Source organism: Rhinoderma darwinii, chromosome 3 (genome assembly GCF_050947455.1).
Source record: "Rhinoderma darwinii isolate aRhiDar2 chromosome 3, aRhiDar2.hap1, whole genome shotgun sequence".
Taxonomy (NCBI): domain Eukaryota; kingdom Metazoa; phylum Chordata; class Amphibia; order Anura; family Rhinodermatidae; genus Rhinoderma; species Rhinoderma darwinii.
Window position 1 is genome coordinate 47670845 of NC_134689.1, and position 21044 is coordinate 47691888.

General features: G+C 45.9%; 1 long non-coding RNA gene across 1 annotated transcript in view; it reads left to right on the forward strand.

Annotated features, from left to right (window-relative positions):
• The window catches only part of LOC142750979 (uncharacterized), a 34578-nt gene extending 21099 nt beyond the window's left edge, over positions 1 to 13479 (forward strand). Inside the window, exon 3 of the long non-coding RNA XR_012882661.1 lies at positions 13231 to 13479. This is a non-coding gene — a long non-coding RNA (uncharacterized LOC142750979). The remainder of the gene's footprint in view (positions 1 to 13230) is intronic.
• Positions 13480 to 21044: the final 7565 nt, after the last annotated feature.

Below are 21044 nucleotides of genomic sequence, written 5' to 3' on the forward strand. Positions count from 1 at the left end.
CCGTAGTGTAGTGTAGTGTAATGTAATGTGTAGTGTAGTGTAGTGTAGTGTAGTGTAGTGTAGTGTAGTGTAGTGTAATGTATTGTATCGTGCTGTCTGTATTTGCAGTGGAGAAAGGACAGCACAATACAATATATTATAAACTGTGGGTCGCGACTCCCTGGGGGCGTCGTGTGAAGCCCTCCGGGGGGTCGTGAGCCACTAAACGAGGTTCCTGTTCCAACTGTATCTGTGTCGTCAGGACACAGATACAATTGAATTCAATGCTGGAGCAAGGAGCTGACGGCCCCTTGCTCCAGAATTTACTGTGCCGTGAGCCATGAACGCCGCAGCCAGGCGCGATGTAGTGATGTCATCGCGCCTGGCTGCACCGAGTCACTCACAGCACAGTGGATGAGAAAGATCTCCACCCGTCGGGGGAACAGGGCTAGGTAAGTAGTTTTCTATTCGGCACATATGGGGCATTATACTGGGTATGAGAGGGGGCTGTCTGCTATGGGGGAGCATTATACAGGGGGCTGTCTGCTATGGGGGTGCATTATACTGTGGGGGTAGCTATGGAGGTGCATTATACAGGGGGCTGTCTACTATGGGGAGCATTATACAGGGAGCTGTCTGCTATGGGGGTGCATTATACTGTGGGGGGAGCTATGGAGGTGAATTATACTGTGGGGGGAGCAATATACAGGGGGCTGTCTGCTATGGGAGTGCATTATACTGTGTGGGCAGCTATGGGGAGCATTATACTGTGTGGGGGTAGCTATGGCTGGCATTATACTGTGTGGGGGCAGCTATGGCTGGCATTATACTGTGTGGAGGCAGCAATGGCTGGCATTATACTGTGTGGAGGCAGCAATGGCTGGCATTATACTGTGTGGGGAGCGCTATGGCTGGCATTATACTGTGTGGGGGCAGCTATGGCTGGCATTATACTGTGTGGAGGAAGTTATGGCTGGCATTATACTGTGTGGAGGCAGCTATGGCTGGCATTATATTGTGCGGAGGCAGCTATGGCTGGCATTATACTGTGTGGGGGCAGCTATGGCTGGCATTATACTGTGTGGGGGCAGCTATGGCTGGCATTATACTGTGTGGAGGCAGCTATGGCTGGCATTATACTGTGTGGAGGCAGCTATGGCTGGCATTATACTGTGTGGAGGCAGCTATGGCTGGCATTATACTGTGTGGAGGCAGCAATGGCTTGCATTATACTGTGTGGGGGCAGCTATGGCTGGTATTATACTGTGTGGGGGAAGCTATGAGGGACATTATACTGTGTGGGGGCAGCTATGTGGGCCATTATACTCTGTGGGGGCAGCTATGTGGGACATTCTACTGTGTGGGGGCTTATAGGTTTGTCACAATCTGTCCTCCCAGTAGCCAGGCCTCTACATTTTTATCTTCAGATTTTTTTATTTTTCAATAAAAAAAATATATTATTTACTACTATGAGATGTCATCCCTGTTATTATTATTATTATTATTATTATTATTATTATTATTATTATTATAATGTATTCCCCTAATAAGATTTTGGTCCTGCCGTTGGGCAAGACGACTGCATATAGGTGCGAGCAGGGTCTGCTTGGGGAGGGGGCCCAAGTTGAATTCTTGCACCAGGGCCCATCAGCCTTTAGCTACGCCCCTTACTATACACACACACTATATACACTACACACACACTTTATACACACCACACTTACCAGAGCCTCTTCCTCTGCAGTGCTTGTGCTCTGGTAGCCTACAGGACCTTAATCATGTGACTGTGATGTCACTACAGGTCCTTCACCTCCTACTTGCAGTCTTGCCGTTATCAAGCAGGAGGTGTAGACAATAAGGATATGTTCACACGAGGTCATTACGTCCGTAATTGACGGACGTATTTCGACCGCAAGTACCGGACTGAACACAGTGCAGGGATCTTGGCTCCTAGCATCATACTTATGTACGATGCTAGGAGTCCCTGCCTCGCTGCCGGACAACTGTCTCGTACTGAAAACATGATTACAGTACGGGACAGTTGTCCGGCAGCGAGGCAGGGACTCCTAGCATCGTACATAACTGTGGCCTGGATTAGGGAGGGAGGCCGCCTGCAGACCAATCCTTAGCAGTGCATACTACAGCATCACAGTGCAATGGTTCAATGCACTGCTAATTTAATAAATCATATAAACGGACTGCAAAATCATCACAGTGCTGACCTTTTACATCTAAAGAGTTCTATGTGATGCCTTAGTCCTCCTACCATGATTTGACACACCGCATAACTATCTACCACGGACCTACATAAGCTACATAATAACTACCAGACTATAAGGTCCCCTGAATACGATCCAATGCCAAGGCGGTGCAAGACTCCTAAAGCGTATTCAACTCAATCTTCCATCCCAGATATATTTCGCAGAAATTCTTTGCCTTCCTTACTTCAGGACACTGATTCGGATTTGTCGGCATCACAGGCGTCGATTCTTGGCGACCCAGATCCCTTACCGCAAAGAACTCCACCCTCAATAGCTCCTGATATGGCCAGTGAAGATCATCAAACGAAAGAGGACTTAACAACATGTATGGATGTGCTGTACCAGAAATTGAATGCCTCCTTTCATAAAGAATTACAAAGAGCGACGCATGATTTTACAATGGAAATAACTTCGATTGGCACTCGTACAGATCTCCTGGAGACAAAACATGATGAATTGGTTAAAGCGCACAGAGATCTCAAAACAGAAAGTGATCTCCTGAAGTTCTCTCAGGAATCGATACATCTTCATCTGGAAGACTTAGAAAACAGATCTAGACGGAATATCCAGCGCTTAAGAGGAGTCTCAGAAATGGTGGAGGATCTCAGGGACCATGCGATACAACTTTTTGCCTACTTGTTACCAAATTATCAGACGAACCAATTACAGATGGACCGTATACATTGGGCACTGCGACCTAGGCCGGCTGTTGGAGAAAGACCAAGAGACATTGTTCTGTGACTTCATTACTTTACAGTGAAGGAAGAGGTTCTTAAAGCAGCACGTGACAAAACTCCACTCTCCTTCAAACAAGAACCACTACAGATTTTTGCGGATGTCTCTCCAGTTACCTTGGAAAAACTGAGACAACTGAAGCCTCTCACGTACATCCTAAGAGCGGCTGGGATCAGATACAGATGGGGTTTCCCATTCAGGTTAACCTTTCAATACAAGGGCGCTCAGCATAATATCTCAGCACTGGACATGGGTTCGAGACTGCTCACCCGACTAGGTCTCAAAGAAGGGACTCCTACTCCGGTATCAGCTGACCGACCTCGTCAATGCTTCCCGTTGGAACCTATTTGGACAACAGCACGTCGCCGACAGTTACATATGACTCCTCCGGCAGGACCAGCTTCACCGAGACCACGATCACCAAATGTGACCTGAGACAGAGGGTAGCGATATATAATTGTAATGTATACCTGATATTTTTCTTTGTATAGTTGCTATGGAATTTTTTCCTCTTCCATGGGGCCTTGTCCTCCAGGTCGGGAGTGGGAGAACCTTGGGTGAATATATTGCATTAGAATGCCTTGCTTGGAAATTTCTTACAAAGTTAATTCTACTTTTTCACATGACTAAAATTTTTGTTTCATGGTTTTGAAGTTATCTGTTAAAGGTGTTTTTCTTTTCGGCAGCAGCTATATTCTACATACAATAGTACTTTCTTCTTATTTCTATAGCGTAATTCTATTGAATTTTTATGGCATATACTGTTATTACTCATAATGTAAAAGGTTTTAATAGCCCGACAAAGAGGCGAGTGGCCTTTACTAACTATAAGAGGCTTGATGGCGACGTTATAATGTTACATGCAACGCATTTCACTCACACTAGTTACCCAAAATACTTTGATAGATTGTTCCAGAGAGTTTACCTATCTACCTCAGACACAAAAAAAAAAGGAGTAGCCATTCTCTTCAGGAATACACTTCCATTTACAGTAACTGACTCCATTATAGACCCGGATGGTAGATACATTATCCTTACAGGGCAACTAGCGGGACAACGCATTACCTTTGCATCGATTTACGCACCTAACTCCTCAGCAACCACCTTCTTGTCAGCGGGACGGTAGTGGAGCACAAACTGGAAACGGGTGAAGAACAGGGACCACCTGGCTTTACGGGGATTCAGTCGTTGACCGGACTGAAGGTAGGTAAGGTTCTTGTGGTTGGTGAAGATCAGGATGGGGTGAGATGTCTCCACTCCTTCAGAGCCAATTTGATCGCCAGTAGCTCCCGATCTCCAATAGAGTAATTGCGCTCAGCAGAAGAAAAAATTCTAGAATAGTAGCCACATACTACTGCATTTGCCTTTGGAGCTCCTCTGGAACAGAAGCGCACCAGTACCAACAGAGGAAGCGTCCACTTCCAGTGAGAACTGCCGAGATACGTCAGGATGATGGAGGATCAAAGCTGAAGTGAAGGCTTTCTTGAGGCTAATAAATGCGGACTCTGCCTCTGGAGTCCACACCTTGACGTTCACACCCTTCTTGGTAAGGGTAGTGATGGGAGCCGTCAGAGATGAGAAGTTTGGAATAAACTGCCGGTAGAAATTGGCGAATCCCAGGAACCGCTATATGGCCCTTAGGCCTTGAGGGCATGGCCACTCCAGGACAGCTCTCACTTTCTTAGGATCCATCTTGAGACCTTGAACCGAGATGATGTAGCCCAGGAAGGGCAGAGAACTCCTCTCAAAGACACACTTCTCCAGCTTGGCGTATAAATGATTCTCCCTTAATCGTAGTAGAACTTGACGGACATGCCTCCGATGAGTCGTTGGATCTGGGGAGAAAATCAAAATATCATCGAGATGAACAACAACACAGACATAGAGGAGATTTCGGAAGATATCATTAACGAACTCCTGAAACACTGCGGGAGCGTTACACAGTCCGAAGGGCATCACTAGGTAATCTTAGTGCCCATACCGGGTGTTAAATGCCGTCTTCCATTCGCCGCACCGGCGAATCTGGATTAGGTTATAAGCCCCCCGCAAGTCTAGCTTAGAAAAAACATTTGGCTCCTCGTATGCGATCAAACAGTTCGGATATAAGTGGCAATGGGTATTTGTTCTTGACCATGATCTGGTTGAGACCACGGTAGTCAATGCAGGGTCGAAAGGATCCGTCATTCTTTTTAACGAAGAAGAATCCAGCCCCGGCCAGGGAGGAAGACTTTCGTATGAAACCCCTCTCCAAATTCTCCTTGATATAGGCCGACATGGATAGAGCTCTGGCAAGGAGAGAGGATATACTTGGCCACGGGGGAGATAGGCATTAGGAACCAGTTCAATGGGGCAGTCATAAGTCCGATGTGGAGGCAGCGTCTAAGCCACTCTTTTGCTGAAAACATCTGAAAACTGAGCAAACTGGTGGGGGAGTCCTGCCAATGACTGAGGCTGAGGAGGCTGGACAGGATGGATCTGCAAGAAACAACGACCAAGGCACTTAGAGCCCCATTAGAGAACCTCTCCAGAATTCCAGTCCAGGACTGGGGCATGTAGTCGCAGCCAAGGCAGGCCCAGCAGAACAGGATTGATGGCCTTGGGCAAAACAAGGAAAGAAATCAGTTCAGAATGAAGTACTCCAACCTGGAGCTTCAACGGCTTGGTTTTGGAAACGATGGGATCAGGCAGAGGCAGTCCATTCACAGAGGCAACAGCCAAAGATTTTTCCAGGGGAACTGTGGGCAACTGAAGATGATCCACTAGCTCCTTTTGAATGAAGTTTGCTGCAGACCCAGAGTCAAGATAGATAGAAACCCGATGCGTCCTCTCGCCGGAAACTAGGGTCACAGGAATAGTCAGCTTGGAACAGAATGCTCTATTTGGTACCGTTCCACCTAGGGTTGTCTCTCCAACCCATCCTAGGCAATGGGGTCTGTCTGGCCTCTGGGGACACAGACGCACAATATGGCCTCCGAGGCCGCAATACAGACAAAGTCCAGAAGTGCATCTGCGTTGTTTCTCCTGGATAGACAATTTGGCTTGGTTACTCTGCATAGGATCCTCTGGTGGGACAACTGAGGAGGATTGCTGGAAAGTAGAATCCAGCCTAGGAAGTTCTCTCTCCCGGAGAACCTCTTCGGATCCTCATGTCAACCCGGGTGGCGAGTAGGATAAGATTGTCCAGGGTAAATGGCAGATAGCGAGCAGCCAGCTCATCCTTAATCCCCAAAGATAGTCCCTGCCAGAATGTGTCCACCAAAGCCTCGTTGTTACAGGTTAACTCAGAAACCAGGATACGGAACTGAATGACATACTCACCCATAGAGAGATCTCCCTGGTAGGGGGTCAGCAGGGATGCAGCAGCCGAAGAAACTCTCCCAGGTTCCTCAAAGATCGAGCGGAAGGTCCGTAAAAAGCACTGCAAGTCACGGGTCTCAGGTCCCTGATGTTCCCACAGAGGATTAGCCCATGCCAGGGCTTTGCCGGTAAGGAGAGAGATGATGAAGGCGATCCTGACGTCATCCGAAGAAAAGGACCTGGCATGAAGTCTGAAGTGTATCATGCACTGATTCAAAAATCCCCTGCAGGACCTCGGGTCTCCGTCATAGCATGGGGGTAGCGGCAAGAAGCACAGGGGGTCGGTATTGGTACAGACAGGAAGTGTAGAAGGAATGGGTGCGGTGACGACTGTGGTTGGAGCAACCAGCTGATGGGTAATGGCGTTCACTGACAGGAGGAGTTGGTCTTGCCGTGACTGGAGATCCTCCATCTCGGTCATCAAGGTCTCAGGTTGACCAGCGGGGTCCATGGCCTGAGCGTACTGTCACGATTTATGGGTATGTGGACCCACTAGGCCGCTCCGCCATAGCAGGGAGGCAGCTGGCCAAACAACAGGAAACCCAGAATACAAAGTCCCGCACAAGGGTACCTGGATAGTCCAGACAGTGGCCGCAGCTTTAGCACGGATGGAGGTGGGTGCAGCAAGTAACGCCAGATGTGGCAGATGACAGCAGGTTCCGCAGGTTGCACCAGACGTGGCGAATCCCTCCAGACGTGGCAGATGACACAGGACATGACGGATGGCAACAGGTGCCGTCCTTAATCCCCGAAGATAGTCCCTGCCAGAATGTGGCCACCAAAGCCTCGTTGTTCCAGGTTAACTCAGCAGCCAGGATACGGAACTGAATGACATACTCACCCATGGAGAAGTCTCCCTGGTATAGGGTTAGCAGGGATGCAGCAGCCGAAGAAACTCTCACAGGTTCCTCAAAGATCGAGCGGAAGGTCCCTAAGAAACAGTGCAAGTCACGGGTCTCTGGTCCCTGATGTTCCCACAGAGGATTAGCCCATGCCAGGGCTTTGCCGGTAAGGAGAGAGATGATGAAGGCGATCCTGACATCATCCGAAGAGAAGGACCTGGCATGAAGTCTGAAGTGTATCAGGCACTGATTCAAAAATCCCCTGCAGGACCTCGGGTCTCCGTCATAGCGTGGGGTAGCGGCAAGAAGCACAGGGGGTCGGTATTGGTACAGACAGGAAGTGTAGCAGGAATGGGTGCGGTGACGACTGTGGTTGGAGCAACCAGCTGATGGGCAATGGCGTTCACTGACAGGAGGAGTTGGTCTTGCCGTGACTGGAGATCCTCCATCTCGGTCATCCTTATCTTTAACTCTCTCTTAGTTTTTTCAACATAGTGTAAATTACATTTACACCGTAACATGTAGATGACACATTTTGTAGAGCAGGAAATGTGCTCTTCAAGGGTATAAGGCTTCCCTGAGCCATCTTCAAAATCCTTCATCTTTACTAGGATTTGACATGCAGTACAGATCCCACATGGGAAAAACCCCTGGAATTTTTGAGGCTTTTTGCGAATACACTCTCTTGAAAAGTGGCTCTTGACTATATGCTGGCCAGATAATATTTTCATCCCCAATATCTTTGAATGTGATCTATTTGTATCCCCCTTCTGAGTTAAAATCTCTTATGGAGTAAAACTCTGGTTAAGTATAACCCCACCATATATTATATTATAGTCCTCTATATTGGTAAGAAGTGCTGCGTTTTAGATGGAATACAGACGTAACGGATTAGCATCGGGTAACCAGCTGCACTTTTCCTTAGCTACCACTCCCTTTGGGTATGCGCATTTAATAGACACTGATGCTGGAGTGATTTTTATGTATTATTTGGCGGAATTTGAATGTATTTATGGTGATCCACTTTTATTAGTTTTTTGTCACTATCACTGTATAAATATGCGTGTATCTATAATATAAACTTTTGCTGTTAAGACGGTTTTATAAACTTTGTATACTAATTAATTTACAGGATATGATGTCATGAGATGTCTGATATATAAACTGTGGACTTGGTCTTTACATTTATGCTTGAGAAAGACCCTGACAGGGTTGAAACGTTGCAAAGTCATGCTTGGTGAATAAATAGAAAACACTTTGTGTACTGGAGTGCTGCGGTTTCTCTCTCTCTTTTTTTATGGATTTTTGATTTTCCTTGGATGGGAATATCTTGCTGCGTGCACCTCTTTAAGTTTGGGATTTTTTTCTTGTCAATGCTGGTTATGCTGCTGACTATCTGTTAGTTTACAGGAAATTACTGTTACATACAATAATATTTACTGGGATTACACATTAATATATAGAGCATTTAAAATATTGCAATCATTTTATTTGGTTATAGAGGTAGAAAATAATTTTCCTACAGCAGGAAGTGCAAACATCAAATAGAAATTAAAAACCAACCGTTCCTTATTCCTATATTCCATTAATCTAAAAGTCACTGAATCTTAAGTCAGAGGCGTAGCTAGGTTCTCCAGCACCTGGGGCAAAGATTCAGTTTGGCGCCCCCCCCCCCCCCCAACCTCTTTCCCGACATCTCCTTCCCCCTCGCCGTGTTTGTTTTCCCTATCAATCGACGTGTCATTTCTTTTTATGTAACGCGAGCATAAAAATATTTGTACATTTCACAAGCAATATGGTTCTATACACAACACCAGAACCAAGCTCAGTACATATATACAGCACCAGTAGCAAGCTCACTACATAAATACAACACCAGCACAAATACAGCTCAATTTAGTGCAACCCCTGCCGTATAGGTGTGTACGGCGTAAAACTACAGCTCCAAGCATGGCCCGAACAATGATAAGGATATGCTGGGAGTTGCTGTTTCACAAAAAATAAATCCTATCATAATCATCTCGCTGCAGATCATACAGTGACTACAGTGCTGATTAGAGGCAGAATAAACATTTACATTAAGTGTCTCACCGGTGACGTCTCAGATTCTAGTTCTTTTTCTCCATCCGGTCCAGACCTCTATGATGAATTCTCCCGGTCACAGCCCATTTCTGCAGTTTGCCGCTCACATGTCTTCAGCTTCTCACTTTTCCAACATTTCTGCACCTATAAATAAATATAAAGTTATCATTATACCACACACTACGCCCCTAAATAGAATAGCGCCATACACTGCACCTCTAATTATAATAGCACCATACACCGTGTCCCACACACACACTGTGCCCCCTGTAGATAGTGCCTGCCATAGTGCCCCTGTAGATAGTGCCCCCATACAGACCACCCCTGTATAGTGTCCCACAAATAACTCCCCCTATAGTGCTCTACAGATAGCCCACCCCTGTATATAGCCCCCTGTAGATATAGCCCACCCCTGTATATAGAGCTCTACAGATAGCCCAACCATGTATGTAGCCCCCCTGTAGATATAGTCCACCCCTGTATATAGTGCTCCACATATAGTCCACCCCTGTATATAGTGCTCCACAGATAGCCCACCCCTGTATATACTATATACAAGGGTGGGCTATCTGTGGAGCACTATATACAGGGGTGGACTATATGTACAAGGGGGCTATATACAGGGGTGGGCTTTCTGTGGAGCACTATAGGGGGAGCTATTTGTGGGATACTATATACAGGGGTGGGCTATATCTACAGGGGGACTATATACAGGGGTGGGCTATATCTACAAGGGGGACTATATCTACAGGGGGACCATATCTACAGGGGGACCATATCTACAGGGGGACCATATCTACAGGGGGACCATATCTACAGGGCTGGGCTATACACAGGGCTGCTATATCTACAGGGGTGGGCTATACACAGGGGGGCTATATCTACAGAGGGGGGCTATATCTACAGAGGGGGGCTATATTTACAGGGGGAATATATCTACAGGGGGCTATATCTACAGGGCTGGGCTATATACAGGGCGACTATATCTACAGGGGGGCTATAAACTGGGGTGGGCTATCTATGGAGCACCATATACAGGGGTGGGCTATATCTACAGGGGGCTATATACTATATAGCTCCCCCTGTAGCTATAGCCCACCCCTGTATATGGTGCTCTATAGACAGCCCACTCCAGTATATAGCCCCCCTGTAGATCTAGTCGCCCAGTATATAGCCCAGCCCTGTAGATATAGCCCCCCTGTTGATATAGCCCCCTTGTAGATATATTCCCCCTGTATATAGCCCACCCCTGTATATAGCCCCCCCTGTAGATATAGCCCCCCTCTGTAGATATAGCCCCCCTGTAGATATATTCCCCCTGTATATAGCCCAGCCCTGTAGATAAAGTTCCCCTGTAGATAGACACCCCCCGTAGACAAAGTCCCCCCCGTGTAGACAAAGTCCCCCCTCCCCCCGCAGATACAGCCACACTTCTATTACATTTAAAAAAAAAAAAAATATTCAAACTCACCTTATTCCCGCTCCCACGCCGTCCGGCAGCCATGGAGACCTGCTCTCTTCTGCGCAGGTCTCCAGGGGGTTGAACACAGCGTCTATGAAAGGCGCTGATTGGCTGGGCAGGATGACTTTCCCGGCCAGTCATTCAGCGCCTTTCATCGACGGAAGCGTCACTGGTACAAAAGGTACCAGTCGCTTCATTCGTTGAAAGGCGCTGAATGGCCGGAACCTGCCCGGTCATTCATTGCTTCTAATTGTACCTGTGTCCTTGCGACGCAGGTACAATTATAGTGCAGGAGGAGGGGGCGCTGGCGCCCCCCTCTGAACTTCGCCCGGGGCATGTGCCCCACTTGCCCCCCCCTAGCTACGCCCCTGCTTAAGTCACACTTAAAAGAGGCTCTGTCACCACATTATAAGTGGCCTATCTTGTACATAATGTGATCGGCGCTGTAATGTAGATTACAGCAGTGTTTTTATTTAGAAAAACGATAATTTTTGACGGAGTTATGACCTATTTTAGCTTTATTCTAATGAGTTTCTTAATGGACAACTGGGCGTGTTTTACTTTTTGACCAAGTGGGCGTTGTGGAGAGACGTGTATAACGCTGACCAATCAGTGACCAATCAGCGTCATACCCTTCTCCCCATTCATTTACACAGCACATAGCGATATAGCTATATCGCTATGTGCAGCCATATAAACACACTATAACGTTACTGCAGTGTCCTGACAATGAATATACATTACCTCCAGCCAGGACGTGATGTGTATTCAGAATCCTGACACTTCTGTAACGTCTGTGTGATATTTACAGCAAGGCAAGCGTAATCACGTTTTAAATGACAGGTTACATCGTAATCTCAGCGTCATACACTTCTCTCCACAACGCAAAATCTGTAAAAGGGCCCCCATCTAGAATGTGCCATTTATAATACTGAATACTAATGTCTTCTTATGTGGCAGAGGAACATTAGAGCCCCAGGGCCGGCATTAGGGGGGTAAACTGGGCAATCCATCCTCTTAGGGCCCCCTGCCCACAGCTTCTACGGTGCATGAGGAATGAGGTGGCCCGGGCCTCCTTGTGCCCGGTGGATTCGCTAGCACCGGAGGGGGCCCCAGTAGTAGTGACAGCCACATTCACTTGTATCTGCAGGCCATGTTAGGCATGCAGCCTATAAAGCGCTGGGAAGAATTCCTGTGCAGGCTGCATAATATTTTTTTGGGGGGGGGGGCTGTGTAGCACTTATATTCAAAGGGGGCTGTGTGACACTATATACAATAGGGCTGTGTGGCACTATAAATAGGGGCAGGCTGTGTGGCACTATATAAAAGGGGGGCTGTGTGGCTCTTTAAAATAGGGGGGCTGTGTGGCACTAGATACAAGGTAGGGGGGCTGTGTGGCACTATATACAAGGTGAGGGCTGTGTCAAACTATATACAAGGGGGGCTGTGTGGCACGATATACAAGGGGGGCTATGTGACACTATATACAAGAGGGCTGTGTGGCACTATAAATAGGGGCGGGCTGTGTGGCACTATATAAAAGGGGGGCTGTGTGGCTCTTTAAAAAAGGGGGGCTGTGTGGCACTAGATACAAGGTAGGGGGGCTGTGTGGCACTATATACAAGGTGAGGGCTGTGTCAAACTATATACAAGGGGGGCTGTGTGGCACGATATATAAGGGGGGCTGTGTGGCACTATATACAAGGGGGACTGTGGGGCACTATATACAAAGGGGGCTGTGTGGCACTATATACAGGGACGGGCTGTGTGGCACTATATACAAGGGGGCTGTGTGGCACGTTAAACAAGGGGGGCTGTGTGGCACTATATACAAGGGAGGGGGGCTGAGTGGCACTATATACAAGGGGGGCTGTGTGGCACTATCTACTAAGGGAGTATGTGTGACTATATATGTGGAGGGCCATATGGCACTATATACAAGGGAGGGGGCTGTGTGGCACTATATACAAGGGGGCTGTGTGGCACTATATACTAAGGGGGGCCATGTGGCACTATATACCAGAGGGAGATGACTGTGGCGCTATCTACAGGGGGGCTGTGTGTTGCGCTATCAACAGGGGGGCTGTGTGTGGCGCTATCTACACAAAGGTGGCATTATTACTGTGGGGGCACAAAGCGGGCATGGTTACTGATGAGGCACTTTTATTGTGTCGAGCACTGAGGGATCATTATTACTGTCTAGGGCACTGGGGACTACGAGTTTGTTTAGAGGATGGGGTATAGGTGTGTGTGGAAGGTGCTGAAAAAGCAAGAAACCAACATGTCTGTGTATCAAATTCTGAGACGAGTCGTGGCTGGAATATGTTGTCACAGTGGTCTGGGACGGATGTAGAAAAAAAGGGAATTTGAATGACTCTAATCAGAGAAAACATCACCTGTGAGTCACTGGATATAAATGTGCTGTAATCACTTATATTGTCTGCAGAGCACCTGTGTATAACTGCCATCAACCACTATATAGCGTAATCGACTTTGCTATTGTTTCCGACAGAAAATGGAAACCTTACGGAACGGAGACAAACGGAAAACATTTGCAGCGGAAGAATTACCATTGAAATCAATAATAATCCAAACGGAAAGCTATGGTTTCCGTTTGACAGAAAGGTCTGACGGAACCCATCAACGGAACCCCGACGCTGATGCCCAGGGCCACACTTTGCCTAAAACCTTCCTTGTAGAGCCCCCTGAGGCACCAGGGCCTGGGTGCCGCTGCTACCTTTGCACCTCCTATATTGAAAGGCCCAGGAGATTTCAAAATAAAATGCCTAATCTTCAAGTTTATTTCTCATTCTTTGGTGTTATAGTACACTCGACACTTTACAGAGAAGAGAAAATTTGCCTCCATATAAACTGCAGTCTATATATCTATCCATTGAGTGTGTTATAATGCACACCATAGCACGAACTCATCCCTTTCTGGCTTCACTACTATATTTTTCTTCTAAAGTTAAAACTCATGCTCCTGCTGTGCTGTGAGTTTGTATATATGAGTAGAGAAATGTACGGTTTCATCACACATGTAACCAACCATGCAGACCTGCTGTTCTGGGCAGTCACTCTAAAGACATGACATTTTACTCTAGTGAGGAAACGAACATGATCGCCACAGTAGGGCGCTGTATTTTCCTGAAGACTACTTGTGTGCTTGATGATTCAGACACGCTTATTGTATTAACATTCTCTTAGTAAATCTAGGAATAAATATGGACTGAAGAAAAAAAAAAAAACATGTTGGTAAGATTAAATATATGCTGGCGAATGCAAAAAGTCTTGCAAATAAAAAAAAAACGAGTTGGAGATTCTAATGTTTGACACCATTTGTATGATGTAGTGGTCAAAACAGAAACCTGGCTGGATCAGAGCCAAGACTGGGCAACGAATGTGTAGACTACACCGTATGTATTTAGAAGAGATAGAAACAATAAAATATGGGGAGGGTTTTGTCTGTTTGTAAAATCCAGCCTAAGACCAGTGCTGAATGAAGACATTGTAAATATTCATGGAGCGGACAATGACGGTAAACTGCTATTTGGAGTTTGTTATAAGCCACCGAACATAACTTAACAGGCTGAGGATAAAATGCTGCAACAAATAGAAAAGGCAGCAAATAATAATGGGGTTCTTATTATGGGAGATTATAACTATCCTGACATTAATTGGGACATAGAGGCTGCTGGATGTGCTAAAAGCTGGAAGTTTTTAGAAACAATAAAAGATAATTATTTCAATCAGTCGGTAGATAAACCAACCAATGGGGATGTGGAGGCCCGGGGAACTTGGGCAACAGTAACCAGAATATAGTATTGTAGGAAAGCAAAATTCAATCAACTGAGGGAAGCACTTAGTTTTGTAGACTGGGATTATATACTGATAAATAAGGATACTGAAGCTAAATGGGGAGTTTTTAACCTCTTACCGACATTTGTCATATGTATACATCATGGGAAGCCAGCGCTTCCCACAAAATGCTGTATCCGTACAACAAACAATGAATCGGTTACTGTTTAAAAACACACAGTTACAAAGTAAAGATTCTCAGGCCTTCTGATCTTGCTGAGTCAACTGTATCCTGCTGTGTGATCTTCATGATCGACTGTGCTGCTGCTGATTTTTTTAGCAGCAGCACTAGTTCTGTCCCTAAATTTCCCAGCCCCTGTTTCAGCATACCCCTCTCCCTTTTATGTCCTGCAGCTGCTAAGTGCTGATCAGTGACCACCATCACTGATCGGCCTCTGTGCCCATTTTTTACTGAACCATCTACCTTTGTGTGCCCTCCGGTCACTGAGTGCGGAGTCTATAATCAGCCTCAGCGGTAATTTGTTGACGCAGGTTTTTTTTGGGTCTTTTTTTTTATATAAAACTTTTAAACAAAAGAGTAAAAAAAGTTTGAGTTAGATGTAGTTAGTACCTGCATAGGTAGGGTGTTAGAGTAGCGGACGTTTACTGAGGTCTGTTATGTAAAATAAATATATAGCAGAAGTTTCAGCTATATATCTTTTCTACAGTCTTAGTGTACCATATATGTCGGCGTATAAGACGACTGGGCGTATAAGACCACCCCCAACTTTTACCCTTAAAATATAGAATTTAAGATATACTCACCATTTCGTGCAGGAGCGCTTCACTATGGCCATCGGCGGCAGGACCCAGGACTCTCTGTCTCTTTGAACTCGCACATGCGCAGATAGGCTGCTTCATCGCGCGAGATCTGAGAGGCAGGGAATGAGAGGAAAGGGCGGGCCAGAGGATCTTACAGAGATGTTCCCTGGCGGCTAATACCGGCTTCCCTCAGATCCGTGGCGGATTCCGTGCATCCCGGGAGCCTGTGTACCGGACTGCAGGCTCACAAGGTCTTATTGGCTACACTGATATAGCCCTCACATTGGCTAATTCCCATGTCAATCTTAGGATGTGGAGGCTCGTCCTCGTAATCGACACTCCATTGGTTCCGACACAGGTGGACACTGTGAATTACGAAATGGAAGTCTTTAAAGGAAGTAACAACACGTACACGCGCTTACTAGCCCCATTTTGATCCCCTGAGGACGCTGTGTTGACAGCGAAACATGTCGGGGGGGCTAAATTCATTGTTTTAAACAGCCCATTTGTCTAGCAAATCCAGCACACGAATCCAATTTTGAATTTAACTTGAATCCGTCCCAGTACGGCAGTCTGCAGCTATCCAGCTGTCATATCTGTCACTGGACAATTTCTAGCACTCTGTGCTCTGTCTGGCAATACATGCAGACGGAGTGTAAACTGAGCGTGTGTGGCAGCAATATCGGCTATAACTTTTAAATTGTTCGTATACAGTGTTTATGTCCACCTGGACATTCTTAGTGGTAAAATCATTAAAAGTTATTTTTTAATAATATCAGTCAGCAGTTGGGAAATTGGCTTTCAGTGTACCTTGGTACACTTAGTTCCTTTTTGTATCCATTACGTGCCTGCCAACTGCTGGGGTCTTCCCAGTATTCAGGCTCACAAGGTAACACACAACCTGTGTGTAGACAATATGTAGACTAGGGATGTCACGATACCAGAATTTGGACTTCGATACCGATACTTCGTTTAGTATTGCGATTTCGATACCAATTTCGATACTTTTGCCAACAGTAATAAAAAAAAAATTCTTCCGTTTTCTGATGTGAGGCGCGACGTGTGATGAATTTTGAACGCGCCTCACATTAATAGTAATTAATCCCATCATGTTTCTCAGTCATATTGGGTTAATGTGCGAGGTACATGATGGGGTTAATTACTATTAATGTGAGGAACATGGAGGGTAAATTCATCGCACCTCACATTAATAAGTGAATGAAAGCCGTGTTTATTTCATTTTTTTACAGCGTACACATCATAAATGATGCAAAAACATTGTTGTCCGCGCCATTACTGAATGTGTGTATTTTATGTATTGAGACTTATTTTAATGTTTATTGTAAAAAAGGTGAAGGTGTATTTTTTTTAAAATTTAACAATACTTTGTTTTTACTTTATTTTTAAACTTTAATGTACTGACATATATCAGATATGTGCCAGTACATTAACCTGTGGACGGATAATACACAGGCAGTTGTTAGGACATACTTGGGTATGTCCTAACAACATGAAATATGGTAAGACAGCCCTGGGGTCCGTCAATAGACCCTGGGCTGTCTGCCCATATATGGTATGGCCCTCGATCGCGTCACAGGAATTCCCTGTGACGCGATTCAGGGGCATCCCCCCTTCTCACTTTCCCCTGAATGCTGCAGTCAGCTGTGATCGCAGCATTCAGGGGAATAACGGCGGAGATGAGCGGTTTCTCTGATCTCCGCCGTTATAGAGCGGGGCTGCAGCTGTGTAATACAGCCATTGCCCCGCTCCTGACAGGAAGTGCGCGCGCGGTCAGCATGAGGTGATGCGGCCGGCGCTGCACTAATGAGCGGCAGTTCAGGCACTGAAGACAGAACATGGGGGTGTTTTGTAGCGCGCCCGCCATGTTCTGTCTCCAGTGCCGCCGCTCATTAGTGCAGCGCTGGCCGCATTGCATCATCCTGACCCCGCGAACTTATCATGACTCAGGAGCGGGGCTGTGGCTGAATTACACAGCCGCAGCCGCGCTCCCATACATTCATGTGTTACTATACTGAGCTGTGCGGCTGCAACGTGCATCCCTAATGTAGACAATATCCGGCATATAAGACGACCCCACACTTTTGACATTTTTTTAAGGGTGTAAAAAGTCGTCTTGTACGCCGATATATACGGTAAATTTACAGCATTATAGTTAGGGTCTGTTAGTGACGAACATTCAGTTTTTTTCCCCATTTCCGTTTTGAAATAATTCTGAAATTTTTGCATTATAATGATAATGCACAGTGCAGGGGTGTTGCTTGGGTCTTATAAGATCAGGAGCACAAACCCAAGACATATATTTAAACCTCCTCCCCATTTATTTTTTTTATTACATACATATCGGAGATAGCATATCTATAAGACTAAGGCTCCTATAGCTAGCTATACAACTGGATAGAATTGGATACATTATCTCAGCAGACCGTATCATACATGATAGGCTTTGGGTATGTACACACACAGTTTTTAGGCATATTTCGGTGCATAAACGCCTCGAAAAACTAGTAGCTAAACGCCTACAAACATCTGCCAAATGAATTCAATGGGACAAACTGAGATGGGTAGTGGGTCGGCCACATGCTGGTATTATTAGGCTGGGAAAACCCAAAAACAGTGCGCCTTCCCACCTTGGTAATGCTAGGCTGCGGCTGCTATGTTGTATCGGGCTGGTTATGAAAATGGGGGGGACACCAATTAGTTTTTTCCAATTATTTATTAAAAAAACAACAACAAAAACATTGTGGGGATCCCCCCATTTTTCATAATTAGCCAGATACAACATAGCAGCAGCAGGCTAGCATTACCATGGTGGGAAGACCTACTATTTTTGGGCTTTCCCAGCCTAATAGTACCAGCCTGCGGCTGCCCCAGTACCCGACCATCAATACAGATACTGGATCATACCTGGCTCTTCCCGGCACCCCTGGTGGTGGTAGGTACTTGATTAATAAAGGGGGTAAGTGTTTGCCTTTTCACCGGCTAACACTAAGCCACGACTTAGTAATGGACGTGGTCAATCAGCCAGCAGCCATTACTAAGGCGGTAGTTATAAAGTTTAAAAGAAAATACAAAGACATAGAAAAATATTTTATTGAAATAAAAAAAACACACAAGCCTCATTAACCATTTTATTGAAAATAAAAAAGCCATAACCGAAGTAGACCTCGAATCCGACATAGTCCAACATCCGAACCTGTAAAAAAATAAAAACACACAAAAACCCTCATTAGTAATGTCAGGGATCATCACCATGTATATTGTTTGAAAAATATTATCCTTACATATATATATATATATATATATATATATATATATATATATATATATATATATATATATATATATTCAGTATATTACACAAAGAGATTGGATTCATGGAGCACAAAGAGCCTGCAAAACACGCCTATGGAAGGCACCGCCCCCTGGAATGCAAAGAGGAGTGTGCAGAAGAATGTACAGGAAAACTTACAGCTGAGGAGCCAATGGGACTTAAGCAAGTCCCACATCGCTAGGGAGGGGCATGTGTCTTCTCTGTGTGTTTCTTTGTTCTGAATAAAGTTCAGTTCTCCTCTTTTCTGATTAAGGCATGCCTTCAGCTTTCAATTTTCAGAGGTGGTTATTCGGTGCGAAATGACAGGGAGAAAGGAGCTTCTCTGATATACATACCTGACATTTCTGGCGCCCGACGGGGACCTCACTCGAGGAAATATCAAAATCCGGATAACCGACAATCACAGGGTGAAACAGAGGACCCGAGATTGCCCACGGATAAGGAATTTGATCACCTCCGCAATAACACGGAAAGCGAGTTGATTTTATGAATCTTCGTCTTATCTGTGTTTGTGGACGGTCTTGTGGCGATCTGTAGAACCCTTTTGTTGATTTCCTGGATTATCTCAGGCGACAGAGGCAATATTTTCCGCTGTGAGGTCGCAAACCTGTGAGACCTTAGTCGCGCCCCACTAACCATCCTCTGGGTAATTAGGGACTAGATAAAAGATTATATAACAGACCGGAGAGCTATAGACTGAGATTTTAATATTTCCAGCGAGGCCGGAGAGTCTAGATAAAGATTGTTATATTCCAGTGAGATGTACAGGTCTACATTGTAGACTGCAAAATTGATATATAAATTACGTGTATAACATAGACTGTTAGAATGGATGGTTTACGGTCCATATTCAAATCTCCAGGATCGTCCGTTTCCGGACAGTCCTATTTGTATGATTTAGTGAAGCGAAGGGAAGGCAAGCAGTATGTGAGTAAAATGAAGAAATTGATGGATGTGTGTGGGATCCATAGAGGAGGTAGGCTCCAAGCCGCAGATTGGGCAAAAGGTATTCGTGAGAACAAAGGGAAGTTAGAAGATAGTAAGTTGATGGAAAGTGCTTAAAAACGCCCCGATGTACACACATAATACACGCCCACTTGGACTTTTACTTTTAAACACACCCACTTGGACTTTTGCAAGCCTCATTTGCATAACTACAAAAATGGTCATAACTTGGCCAAAAATGCTCGTTTTTTAAAAATAAAAACGTTACTGTAATCTACATTGCAAAATCTGGTGACAGAGCCTCTTTAAGGAGATGTTCCCTGAAGATCCGGATGAACTGCTACCTGGCCTACCCCGCCCACCCGTCTACCCACCCCCTCCTACAGCCTTACCTCTAGTTCCCATATCCACACCCATCGTGGTACTCCCCGATGCGGCACTGCCTCAGGAGATCGGAATTACCACAGCCGCCTCCTCCGCCATCCCCGGCTCTCCTCCAGTCCCTGACCCACCTACGACCACGACCACGACCACGTCCCAAGGTGACGCACCCAACAAATATGTGGCCTTCAATCCGACGCAAGTGAACCAGATTGTGAGCCAACTCCCGGACCCGGACAAGAATCCTATGCCGTTCTACAGGAGACTCAGACAAATTCAACAGACATACTCAGCAGCATGGAAGGATTTGCAACTCATCACTAGCATCAAGGCGGGGGATAGTTTCTGGCCCATAATCCAGTCTGCCTTAGATGATACACAAGTACCAAATCAGGTAATTTATGAATCAGGAGATGTGTTTTGCCGTCAAATGCAAGGATGGGCCAGGGATAGGTTAACGGAATCTTCCACGAGTATTTCAGACTGCACACAAGACACCACGGAGTCAGTGGAGAAGTTCTATGCCCGGATACAATCCCTTTTCCAAGACCAGGGGTTTGATGTTAAAGTCAAAATGCAACAGGTGTTGTTAGTGTCCTCCTTTGTTAATGGTCTTAAGGAGCATATCAAGAAGAAGTTGGTGGAGGGCAGGCCGGAATATGTTGACATGGATCCCAGGAAGGTCCTCCTCATAGCTAAAGCTATTGAAAAGCAACCAGCCCCCACCCCACAGGAGTCTACAAAGGTAGCTGTGTGCCAGGATATCAATACAATTATGTACGCCGGACCAGCAGAGCGACGCCCCCCTCTCTACCCGCAGCAGGCTTACCGTCCTCCTCACCGATCTTACGGGCCCAGACCCGTACAAGCGAGATTTACAAGGAAATATCCTGACAGCCAGGGTCCGGGACGGGCCAAGGAAGTCCTCCTCTGTTATAGATGTAGGGAACCAGGACACTTCCAGCAAAACTGCAAGACTCGTATGGACGATCGATCAGATTCACGACCTCAAGGCGATTACCGTCATC